Genomic DNA, 7,662 nt, shown 5'->3' with positions numbered 1-7,662 from the left:
AGACAACTGGATCAAAACTGCTTTCTCTAATTCACTGCTTACTATTGTTCAAAATCCCACTACACAGAGAAATTGCAAGTCAACGTGTGTGTTTTTGTCTATTCGAAACACAAATGACTCCATCTCAGCCCATGTAAGCTCCTAAGAGTGCAGTAATAGTTTACTTCCTATATGGAATGAATTGGTTGGGATCTAAACCAGTAGTCATACACTGACAGTCATCCTGTGCATTGCTTTTAAACATGTAGCTCCTCAGATTTCTCTGAAGTGGGTTTCATATTTTACCAAGTCCTCCACACATAAGTGGGTAAGAGGGCAGGATAAAAACTCTGACAAGTTCATTATAGATTTGCATGTAGAGCCATACATCTATCTCTTGCAAACCTCTGAACTTGAGCATCTCTGTGCCATGGACTATGAAGATGCAGTGCTGTCCCCAAGAAAATACAGACACCATTAGCATGCCACAGTGCCTGGCTCATACTTAATCCAGTATGTGTAGAAAGTTGTATGTTTCCTCTTCTCTTTCCCCCTATGATGATCAATGTCTTGGACTTGGGATCTTCTCTACATATCAAAGAGGATGAGCCATGGATAAGAATACGATTGCTATTCTCTCTGTGACAGGGCCCAAGGAATGTCGGCCTTCTTCCATGCCCCTTCAAGGGTTCATGATCTGTACACCTCATCAGAATTAACTGAAAAATCAAAAACAAGCACAACAACAACAACAAAGAAAAAACAAACAAGAGAAACATGGAAGTTAAGGGGACTTGATTTGATCAGTAAGACAAGTGTGGCACTGGTCATTTTTTGAAAGTGTTGCAGTGACTGGTGTGGGCTGCAAGTGAGCACCACAGATCTATTTACCCTGGTCCTTAAATAGCCCAAGGGGTGTGGGCCATCCTTCCCACTGGCTCTCCTCCTTCTCCTCAAATGTGGGTAATCTGAGCTGTGTTCAAAGTGGTTTTCTATAGAGTGCCCGGGTAGTCTTGGGATGGCCTGAGGTCCAAAGTCCACAGGGAGAAAAAAAATTCCCAGTTCCTCAGAGATTCACATCTTATCAGCCATCTCACTCCTGCAGCAGTACCCCTCCATTGAAGGAGGGTTTCCCCTTTCTTCTTTTGCTCTTTTTTTTTACATTCCAAGTTCCTGGCAGCTGCTGAAATGTCTCAAAGGCAGAAACTAGCTTTGATAGGCTGTCAGTAGAGTAGAAAACGACAGGTTTGTTTTTTATTTTTTAAAGCAATTCTTCCTGCCCTTTTCTCAAGTGCTTTGCCCACTTGGCAGGCCTTGAGGACACTGATATGGACATTACTTGCTTCCTTGGCCTCCATCCCAGCCTCTACTCCTTGCCACTCCCCTCCTTTCCCCTTCCTTCCTCTCCTCTCCCCTTCTTTTTCATCCTCTCGCCTGCTTCCTTTCCCCTCTCCTCCTTCTCCCCTCCTCTCCTCTCTATTCCTCTCCCTTCCCCTTCCCTCCCCTCCCTGTCTCTTTCCCTGCTTCCCTCCCATCCTGTCCTACAAATTAATTTGGTGCTGTTGATGGACGGGGAGGGTAGCGAGTCTGAGCCTGAGCCTCTCTCCTCCCTCTCTGCATCACCGCCTGGTAACTTCAAAGCCAGCCCTATTCTGTTTCCTATATGCCACTGAGCCCATGTGGCTTGGTTTCACTACCCAGGTCAAAAGTGCAGCATCAGAACCTAGGACTGGAGTGTGACCAGAGCAGGGGCACCACCTAGCTCCCCCCCACCCACTTTCCCTGCAGTCTCCACCTTCTCCTTCCTCTGAACAGATAATGCTCCCTTCTGGGGTCAGAGTTTCCTTCCCTTCTGCTCTATTCCACATTGAGGCAATCCTTTGTGAAGGGGACATAGGCTTTTTTTTTTATTTAATCTTTTTCAATCTGCCCTCTTGCCTTGCCTGTCAGTTCCTGGAGTTCAAACTGCTCTGTTTGCTTTAGCCCGTAACGGGATACTGTTTGGAAAAGCGATGCAGAAGTCAGATTACTTATGAATCTGGGCTTTATTTGTGCATGAATGTTTTTCAAGGTAACTATAGATTTCGTTTTTTTTTCTTCCTCAAAAAGAATTATGTTGCCAGTGGGGTGTGGTAGTGGTGGGCAGGGAAATCTAGCCACGATTTTAACTTTCTGCCCTGGAGCTTGGAAGTCTCAGAGAAGTAGCAGAAGCATTGAGATATTAAAATAAACTCAGCTGCAGCTTTGTGTGGAATTCCTTTCAGCCTAGACCTGCCTCTTTCCCTTCAGAACATGTCATTATTTCATGCAAAATGTGGTTTGCACAGTTCGGTGGGCTACAGTGCCCTAAGACATCACCTGCTAGAACATACCAGAGAAAGAAAAAAGGAGGAGAAAAATAATGAACAATTATGATAAAATGATGTGCCATAGCTTCTTGCAGTTAATCCTTACATCATTTTATATGTATATATTATTCCTGCTTTACAAAAGAAGAAAGAGAGACCAGAGATGTGTGGTTTCTCACTTAGCCAGTCATGGACTTAGGTTCTCTACTTCTTTGCTCTGCCTATTTTTACAACCGTTGGCTTTGCTCTGTGATTAGGGCTATTAGACCTACAACCATGGTCACTAACTGCTTTAGAGTTGTTACTACTAACATTGTCTCTCGGTACTAACCAATGACAGATAAATGGACCCCAGTTGTTTGGCAAAGGTTATCCCAAACCTACCAGACATCCACTAAATGGGGATGCCCATAATAGTGTATTCATTGATAAAATTTAGAGGCAATTTAATAGTGAGAAGAGAAAAGGTCTTTTGTAAGAATCAGTTTAAAGTCCAAGTTTTGAAATGTCAGCTAAGACCCAAAGGTGTACTGGATGCCATTGCCTCCTACCTGCAATCCCAGTTTCTGGGATTTAGAGGAGAGATGTTTGAGGCCAGGCTGGGCAAAAAAGTTCACTAGACTCCATTACCAAAATAACTAACATAAAAGCAGAAATGAAGGCATAACTCAAGTAGGAGAGCTCTAACCAAGCAAGCCTAAGGCCCTGTGTTCAAATCCCAGTACCATCAAAAAAATAAAAATAAGAACACAAACATACAACAACAAGGTAAAGAAGAAATAAGTTCTCTTTGTGTATCATAGTTTAATGTATGGTAATCTTGAGATGTATTAATGAAAAGAACAGGATATAAGATAAATACTCCATAACTCAAACTTTATGTAAAATATCATAATATCATAGTAGTTACTTGGTGATGAGAATATTTGTTTTTAGAGTTTTAAAAAATAGTTTGTGTCCTGCAACAAATGTGACTTCTTGTGATAATCAGAGCAGAATTCCCAATGTAAAAAACAAAACATAAAGCAAAGCAAAGGAGAGGGCATTGGCCCTGTTCACCATATAGGCTTTCTATATGTCAAGACAAAGTCTTAGTGTAAGAACTGTCCAGGTATAAGGAGAACTGCCTTGGATAAGGAAGCACATTGTCTTTCTTCTCTTTTCTGCTTTCTAGTAAGACTGTTAGTTCTAGTGTTACTCAGCTTTCTGGCCCTGTGAAGAAATACAATAATTATTTTGGTTCATGGTTCAGTTCGTGGTAGCTTGCCCCCATTATTATAAACCTGTGGTGGGAGCATGTGGCAGAGCAAAGTTGCTGTGCTGATGGTGGCAGAGGTAGGGAGAGGGGGCAGAGTCTTCATATCCCACTTAAAGGCATGCACTCAATGACCTACCTCCTCCAGTAGCACCCTATCTCCTGAAGTGCCCAGCATCTCCCACTAGAGCCATGAACTGGAGCCCAACCCTTCAACATATGAGCCTTTAGGGATGTTTCAGATCTAAATGATAGCAGCTTCTGACGGTGCCCTTTCCTGCTTTCACTGGTTGCCGGGAAACATGCTTAAAGAGTGAATTTGTGAGCCAAGGGAAGAGGGAAGGGAAATGGGGAAAAGAGAATCACCTTTCCCACCGCAGTGCTGAGTAGTTGCCCTTCCACTGGCTGTGATTTAAATATGAATGTGCTTCCAATAGGTCCAAGTAGCAAGCGACTGGTTCCCAGGAAGGTGTATGGCCCTTTAGGAGAAAGGCCTAGTAGGAGGTTCTTAGATCACTGGGAATATGCCTTGGAAAGGGATGAAAGGGATGAAAGATGACTTCTGACTTGGAAGATAGGGTTATGGTTCTTTGTTTGTTCTCTGCCAGATTGTCCTGCTATGATGTGTTGACCTTACTACAGTAATGGGGCCACCTTTTTTAGACTGCACCTCAGGAAATGTGAGCAAAAAGAAATCATAAATTACTTTCTCTCAGACATTTTGTACTAGTAACTCTGAGGGAGCCCAGGGAATCCTGTATACCAGGGATTCTCCCCAATTAGGATCCTAAGCAATGCTGTAGTCACTCCCTTGCAAACTGGTTGTTTTTCCATCTCATGATACATTGCAAATGATTTTTAGCAACTTGGTGTTCCACACCAGCTTCTCCCAGAGGAGAGTGACATCCAGTGTGGCTCTGCCTTGACTGATGTACACTCTTTAATGCAGAGACGCTGCAGAGCAATTCCAGAGAGATGAGGCCGAGTGAGTGGGCCTGTAATGGTAGGGATGATTTTCATATTTTATAATAAAACTTTTATTTTTTCCCAGTTGGGGAATCATATGTACTGTGAACTTCAAGTTTGGGAAATGTGGGACATCTTTTTCTTCCCTTCAATTTTGGGGACACCTAGGAAATCTTATTAGGCTTCCTTTCCTAGTGATGTCTTTGTAACTCACACCCAGATTAACCTGCCTGTCTCTTAAGGAGGTAGACAGGGCTTGGGGCACAATTGAGGGACTCAAGGAAGTAGAAGTGTGGAACACAGCAACTTGGGTCTCTTCTCCCAAAAGGAAGGAGGCTGTGTTCTTGCACTGAGTTCTGAGAGCCCCACAGGAAGGCAGGATCCTTCGGTTCTCCCAACTGACAAACTCTCTCCTTCAGGAGATGGTTTCCTTTCCATGCTTCCTCGTGATGTATATAGAAGGAAGACTAAGTCCCTCCATGTCCCAAAGAGGTTGTGTGAAGCATTTTGAAAATGAACATGTTTTAACACAAGAGCTCATCCACACTCTTTAAATAATTCTACCTGTGTCTAGTAGTACCAAAAGTCAATGTAATTTCTCCTCTCCCTCTCCCTCTTTCTCTCCCTCTCTCCTCTCTCTCTCTCTCTCTCTCTCTCTCTCTCTCTCTCTCTCTCTCAGCAATATTGAGTTTGAACACAGGACCTTGCCAGGCAGGCAGTCTACCATTGAACCACCCCCCCCGACCTTTATCTGCTCTGGTAATTTTTGATAATAAAATCTCATTTTCCTCCCTGGGTATGTACCCAGACCACATTCCACCTATTTTATGCCTTCCATTGTAGCTAGGAGGACAGGTGTATTCCATCACTATGGTCAGCTTCTTCCAATGAGGTGGAGTCTTGTGGAATTTCCTATCTGGGCTAGCCTGAAAGTGGGCTGCTCTCACCATCAACCTCATCTTTTAATATAACTAGAAAGACAGATAGGCACCACATACCTAATGATTGTTTTGAGAAGGTGTCTTGTGAACTTTTTTGCCTAGATTGGTCTTAAACAAAATCCTATAACTCTCAATGTTTTAAGTAGCTAAGATTCCAGATATGAGTCATTAGTGTCTAACAGCAAATATTTTTGACTATCAACTCTTATATGCTTAGCCCTCAAAAGACTGAAAAAAATGTGGTAGTAAAAGAAACACAGACAAGCCTCAAGATACCTACAGACAGAGTGAACACACAAATTCCTGACAATTAAATCCTAGGTACATAACAGTCTTAAGTTCAGATGAAAGATCTTTGGGGGTCAGGGGAGGAGAAGCGATAAATTGTCTGGATTTAAGTAAGTTAAAGGGACGTGAGAGTATTTTCCAAGTTTTTGAAGAACCAGGACCAAAGATTTCTAAGGGGGTGCTGGTGACTCACACCTGCAATTTCCAGTGCTTAAGAGGCTGAGATCTGAAGATTGAAGTTCAAATCCAGCCAAGGCAGCCCAATCTGAGGGACTCTTACTGTCAATTAACCAGCAAAAAGCCATAAGTAGCGATATGGTTCAAATGACAGAATGCTAGCGTTGAGCTCCAGAGTCTGGATGAGAACGGTTAAGAATGAGCAGAGAAGAGTTGAGATACAAGGGGACAGAAAGTTTGAAGGGGATGATTCTTAAGAACCAGGCAGCCAAGTCCCCAAAGTAAGCTGTCCTTTGCACCCAGATATCTAACCACCTGCTCAGTGCATCTGCTAACCTGTTACAAGGAAGGGATGAGGAGAACTAATAAAAAATATTTTCTCAAATACCTTGGCAACTACACTAGGGAATATGAATGTGAGTTGTTATTTTAATATATTTTAGTTAAATAAAGATAACTCAAGAATAGAAATGACCATTTCTGATTGAATTTCTAAGGGCATCAATTGCAGAAAATTATCCATCCAATTTCTTCATCCTAAATTAATATTTATAAAAATACTAAATAAAACATTTGAGAAGGAAAATTAGCAGGATTATATTCTTAGAAATTTTATGAGTTTTTCAAAAAGAGCCATCAAATTGAAGTGTCAGCCAATTTTCCATTATCTTGAATTTTCTGGGTTTTTTTGGGGGGGAGGTACACCTTCTCCAGTTCATTGACTGACTGGCGCCAAGTCCTTGCCAACCTGACTCATTAATTTGGTGCCAATGGCTTCAATGAAACAGGAGATTTGGCTAAGAATGAGGACTATAAGACAGTTAGATGACTAAAAATAGTGAAATATGCATATTTATGTGCTTCTATAAGCACCAATTATCGACTAAGTGCAGCCTAATGGAGCCTGTATTTTTCAGATTCTCTGTACTCATGGAATTATTTTTCTATTCCTACAAAAGTTTTAAAAGCTTTTCCTAGGTCTTGCAATGCCTGTGAAATTGTTCCTGGGTTATATGTGTAACATATGTTTCTGTCTTTTTGACATGTACCTGTTGAGACATTTTAAAGTTTATGCTTGCAAGAGTAGCCAATAGGTGTTCTGTGAACCCACAGTTGGCAAGAGCAGCCTGGGGGAGAGTTCTTAGATGCTGTGTTAATTCATCAGCCAGATCAATAAGGACCTTCACTCATGGTAGATATAGTATATTTGACACAAGAATTTCTTCAATAAATCTGCTTAGTGTATTCTCCACATCTTATTGAGTGCAATGGGGACTACAACTCACTTTTAGAACAGTTTCAACCAACAAAGTACAAGGGCAACAGACAAAGGCAGGAAGACAAAAACTGGGTAATAGAAATCCTGCAATGTGGACCAGCAGAGGATGCCATCCCCATGTGAAGCCCAAGGCATGCTGGGAATATCTTTTTGGACTCTGAGGTCTTCTGACTGCTACTACATGCAATCAGCCTCTTTTTAGGTGTTCCTGAGATTCCTGGCCAAACTAATAAAAATCTATAGGTTTAAGCTGAAAAACAATTTTGTCATGAGGATGTCTAGCTATTTTTTAAAAATTGGTAGGTTGAATTTAAATGTATCTTGGAATTATGTGGACAAATCTTTGGATGTGGGGGTAAGAACTGAATTTCATCTATTTATCCCTTGAGGAAGCAGGTTATTCTGTCTGGTAGGGTTAAGTTGGAGCTG

The sequence above is a fragment of the Dipodomys ordii genome, unplaced genomic scaffold (assembly GCF_000151885.1).
Source record: "Dipodomys ordii isolate 6190 unplaced genomic scaffold, Dord_2.0 Scaffold24, whole genome shotgun sequence".
Lineage (NCBI taxonomy): Eukaryota > Metazoa > Chordata > Mammalia > Rodentia > Heteromyidae > Dipodomys > Dipodomys ordii.
Note: the sequence above shows the minus strand (reverse complement) of the source record.